The sequence below is a fragment of the Rhipicephalus microplus genome, chromosome X (genome assembly GCF_043290135.1).
Source record: "Rhipicephalus microplus isolate Deutch F79 chromosome X, USDA_Rmic, whole genome shotgun sequence".
NCBI lineage: Eukaryota > Metazoa > Arthropoda > Arachnida > Ixodida > Ixodidae > Rhipicephalus > Rhipicephalus microplus.
The window spans coordinates 392,448,067-392,453,598 of NC_134710.1; the positions used below are offsets into that span (position 1 = coordinate 392,448,067).

The 5,532-nt window shown below is 38.3% G+C and overlaps 1 long non-coding RNA gene across 1 annotated transcript; it reads right to left on the reverse strand.

Annotated features, from left to right (window-relative positions):
• Positions 1-557: 557 nt before the first annotated feature.
• LOC142776450 (uncharacterized) lies at positions 558-5,223 on the reverse strand. Its single transcript, XR_012887549.1, has 2 exons — positions 5,019-5,223; positions 558-874 (listed from the first exon to the last, which is right to left on the reverse strand). It is a non-coding gene; the product is annotated as an uncharacterized LOC142776450 (long non-coding RNA).
• Between the last annotated feature and the right edge of the window lie 309 nt (positions 5,224-5,532).

The following is a 5,532-nucleotide window of genomic DNA, read 5'->3' on the forward strand; positions in this document are numbered from 1 at the left end:
ACTTCGCGGTGAGCAAGTGAATATGTTTTTTTCTTCTAGTGTACTCTACCCTACTGAAACGTTCCGTAAGATGCGGAGACCTCACATACGGAATTATTGGAATATGGAAGACGTATGATGCGGACTCCGCATAAGACATATGATGTGGGCTTTGCATAAGACGTATGATGCGGACTCCGCATCCTATGGAAAGACGTATCATGCGGAAATTACTGAAATGTGTGCGTGTTACGTCTGAATCTAGTGCAAAGCAATATAATGTGTAAATTGAATAGACGTCCACATCTTGAGTACATGCAATACTGTGTACAAATCACAATATTTCTTAAATGTGCATGATGAGGGATTGAATCATTGGCATCTTACTCATTGTCGTGATACAGAAGCAAAATTACCTTTTAAATTTAATACATTACAAAACTACTAAATTAACATGCTAGCGATCATAAATGGTGGTTACATTGCAACACATTAATGCAGTGTTATATGCAAGACTTAAAGAACTTATAAAGTTATTATTATCAATAGAGAAGAATTAATATACACATCAGCCCTGCTACAATCAATATGTTTTTTTATTTGTCTGTATGCTCCAGCTGTGAATAGTGACATTGCAGTTTGATCGTACACAAATGAGGTGACTGCACCGCAATTTCACGAGCTCCACCTAAGCCACAGGATGGTGGCACAATGTAACAGCAATTTTAGAACGAAATGTTTAAACATAAATAATAATCATAGCACTGTGAAAGTGTGGCGCTGTGTTTATCTCATGAATGCCTTGTGGAGATCGGCGAAATGCTGCTTGAGGCTCCGGCACCACTGTAAATTTCGAAGGTCACTGCGATAGAACTTATGTGTCCTTCATAGGCACCTGGAAATGAAAATAATTGGCACAAATAATGTCAGAGACACATGTTAGCACAATAGTTTACATGCACAAGAAATATAACACACAGAATGAAACTGAAAATTTAAGGCACACAATCCTTCATGTTATGCATATGTGAATAATAGAAGGAATGAGTGTATAAATTAGTTCTGCCACATCAAAAAAACAGCATGCTTATCACAGCGAAAATAACTAGGTTGTCACGATTTTCAATGATAGAGATAATCGATTATTATGTCCTTATGAAATTATGATTTAAACGCTTCCTGCACAGTAAAACTTTAGGAACTGCAAGTGAAAGCTCTCAATGTTCATTTAATAGTGTGTGCATGTACATCTGCTGCCTTTATACTATACAGTTTGTGCACAAAATTGGCATCTTGAACAATTTTGAGAGTTAAACATATGCAACTTATGAAGGTTAAAATCACCATGAAAGCAAGCAGGACCAGGCAGGTGCCATTAAAAATCTGTGCAAGCCAGATAACTATAACCGAACTGCACACATATAGGCGAGCAAGAGTAACAGTAATTCGGCTGCTGACCCGCATGTCGCGGTATCAAACCCCGGCTCCATTTCCGATGGAGGCAGAAATGCTGTAGGCACGTGTGCTCAGATTTGGGTGTACGTTAAAGAACCCCAAGTGGTCGAAGTTTCCAGTGCCCTCTACTACAGCGTCTCTCATAATCATATAGTGGTTTTCGGACGTGAAACCCCACATATAAATCAAGAATAACAGAAATAAACTGCCAACACAAAAGTTGGGTGCATGTGCTATCTGTGTGTGCTTACACCTTACTACATACAGCATGCTCATTCAATTTTAAATACCGATATTGAAAATAACTGCTCTATTAGGAATGTAAAAGGTAAGGTAGAACTGAACGACTCTACAAAAAGTGACCCTATTATGACATCACGTTTTCTTATAACAAAATTGACTAAGACTCTCAAATATCATTATGCAAGGAAAAAATCTTCAAAAGAACAATCAAGTTTGAAGTCATAATTATTTATATCGCTCCTATGACTATAACCAAGAAATCGACCTCAACATGGCTAATGTTAGTTTTTAAGGCCTATGTTCACTAGACAATGAACTATACCACAAAAAGCACAGCGTTCAGGCAAAGCACCACACAAAAAAAGAAAGCGGTCCTTTTTGTTATTACCTACAATGCCTTTAAAATGGTATTTTTACCTCTACTTTCCGCTCTTTATCTAAGTAACTGGTGTGAAACAAGTTAGCTGAAAATGCACTGTGCCTCCAAAACCTGTTGGTTGAATCTGAATTTAAAAAAAATGGTAAAGCTTGCACTAAATTAGGCTCCACAAGCCTTGGAACAGTGAGACTACATGACTCTTAGGACTACTTTAGGTACTTGTGTTTTGTTTCTGGGCCTAAGCATAAAGACAAGGGCTTAACTGAATTGCTGCTAACAAACAAATGCTTTCGAAATTGCCCGAGCGTCAAAGGATGCTCAGCCATTTGTTGTTTTTTGCACTGGGCTATTCTACACCAAACATACAAACCATACTGCCTGGCTACCATCACAGATGTATAGTTTAAAAAATTATGGTAATTTACTCTTCTGAAAATAGTTATTTGCAGAAATGTTTTGAAGAGAAAAGAGTAGTGGTCACGTGGGTACCTTCAGAATTTTGCAGAATGTCGTGCGGGTGTTATTTGTGAGAAAAATTTCAAAGTACTGCTTTTTCTTGCCACATCAAATTTGATCTACATATTAAGTAAAGATGCTTCTTAAAGTATATGAAGTCAAGTAACACTAGTGCAATTTTTCTGCTACATAGGCTTTGAAGAATTCCACCAAACTGTTTATCGTTTGCATTTCTTGTATGGCAATACTGCATTTTGTATGAATATTTGAGCCACAAATACTGCACAGAAGTTATATTTTACGAAAAAAAATGATGTTAGGTCCAGATTACAGATATCACTATATAATCGTTTTTGTCCACGTTGAGATGCAATTTGAGCTGTGTGTTTGTCTAATTGAAAATTACTTTTATATGTAAGTTGAAAGCAAATAAACAGTTCTTGTTACATGGCAAGTGTTATCATTACAAATTTTGTTTAAATGAGGAAAATGATTTTTGAAGTCTCCTATTGAGGGCCATGGGGAACTTCGGAACGGAAGCTGTCGTACATCAAATGCAGAAAACAGCCATCATAAGAGAACTTCAAAAATTCATTTCTACTTTAAGACAAAGTGTAATCATATAACTTGCCATATAAAGAGAACTGTTTCCTTGCTTTTGATGTGGCGAAAAAATTGCACTAATATTACTGAGCTTCATGCACTACACACAAGCACCTTTACTTACTACCAAGACCGAATTTGGTGTAGAAGAGGCAGTATTTTTGAAACACTTTACTTTTTACAAACAACACCCAGACGACATCCTGGGAAGTCCAGAAGGCACCAACGTGGCCTAATATTTTGTTCTCTGCGATATACTTTAGCATTTTGCTGTTTTCAGAAAAATACACTAAACGAGCACAATATTTTTTTTTCAAAACACATTTAGGACGGTTGGCAAAATGGCTGGGATGTTTGATGCGTAATTGCCTCACTGCCAGCATTTATTCTTCCGAAGCTCAAGCTATCACCTCTCTGTTACTGCCTCCCTCACATACAATGCCTGCATAGGAAAGAAAAAGAAAGGCAGGTCCGACAAAGTTCACAAGGCAAGATATTTTCATGTTGGATAAATTCATTACCATAAATAGCAGCAAAATAACATTCATTTTGAGTAGTCCAAGACACAAGCTATATACCAGCATACTAAGAGCCAAGCACAAACTTTTCAATTGAACATGTGTGGTGATAGACAGGAAGCACTTATTGCAAGACTGATCAGTCTGTAATTAACTAAATGAAGTACAATGCACTGTTCAATCCAACACCACATAGGCATCTTTGCTATAGCAAAGCCATGTGTCATTGATTCATGCACTAGATGGGACAATGCAAATGTAACAAAAAAGGTGAAAAAAGAAAACAAGGGAAAAAAAGAAGAAAAGGGGGGATGCAAAGTAGGAGCAGTGTAGCACTACTTTTACTTTGCATTCCCCTTTCTTCTTTTTTCTTCTTTTCTATCATTTATCTTTTTTTTTTGCTTCCCTTACCCCCAACCACCAACAGGAGAACACTTTGTATCAGCGCAACCTAACTTGAAAAGAAGCAAGGGCTGCACTCTTCTGTGTTATAAGTTTTTTTTTCAGACAAACATTTCCTACAGGCACACACGCCTATACCAATAGATGATGTCATTACTGACCCCGTTTAAACTAACACGCCAATGATGACAAGGTGACTTCTAAAAAATAGGTCCTCCTATCGCAACATCGGCCAGCCTGTCTGAAGCACTTCTACTGTTTACCCCGATTACCCCACTAGATGTTTCCATCTGTCGACTCACATCTTCATTTTGGATAACACTAAGACGAGCTTACATTGATGAATACGCACGAAAGTTTAGTGATGTATCATGTATCAGATTAAGCAACTCTGTTAAAAAATTATTGATAGCTTGCTTCCAGGCTTTTTATACTGTAGCTTGAAACTTCGTAATGTCTTCTATGCACATGAACCAGATTGACAACGTAATGCACAACATGCTTAAGAATACTGCGAGGAACAAGATAACGACAAAACGACCAGCCACCCAAAATTTTTCGCTGTACATGTTTATAAAATGTTCATGTACCCCAAACGAGGTGCTTATGATACAAGCCGAAAAAACCTACAAGTAGGGCCTTGGAGTCTTCTGGAAGTAGACGTGTTGCATTTTTTCTGTAGAGGGCTTTACACCCATAAGTGAGGAACAAAACTCCTGTATAATGAAGAATGTTGGCAGCTATCAGTTATAGAAAAACCTAATGCAGCTAATCTTCCCCGACACATCTGTACATTTAGAGAGGTGACGTAGCTTCTGTGATTGTGGCAGTAACTCCAACAGGACCAGTGCGAAAATTGGCACTACTTGGCTAGACAAATGTCCAAACATGCCTGCCCGACTCCCTCTAGCCATCCTGGCTGAATCTGACACATAATTTCTTAACTGCTGGCTGGACAGAAACAAAACCACTGAAGCACTCACAATACACAGCGTGAAGTTCCTCTGGAGTGGTCAACTTCGTCTTCTGCGATGAAAGAGCAGCACAGTGTACTGATAAGGCACTCCTTGCAATGGTTTTCAATGCCACACAGTGACCTTGCTGTTCCTGTCGAAGAGAGCTTCGGGAGCTTCGAGGGTGCTTGCTCTTTTCTGGGGGCTGCTGCCGCTCCTCGTTTTCTGCTCAAGGTCAACCTGCATAAAGTTTTTGACGAGGCTTTAAGAGTTGTACATAATGATATACAAATTTTCGCTGAACACACATTTCCTCATGGCACACTGAGGAATTTCTTATAAAACTTAAGGCCTCGCATATGCAAACATTTACAATCGATCCGAAGATGCACTCGACTCTAAAGAAGCAAGTTTGTTATGTAGTGTATATAAAGAAAGGTCATTCAGCACAACCACAACTAGAGTTGCACACGAAAACGACATTTTACACGATCCTGTTTATTTACATGGTCCATTTTATTTTATTTACACGGTCCATTTTACA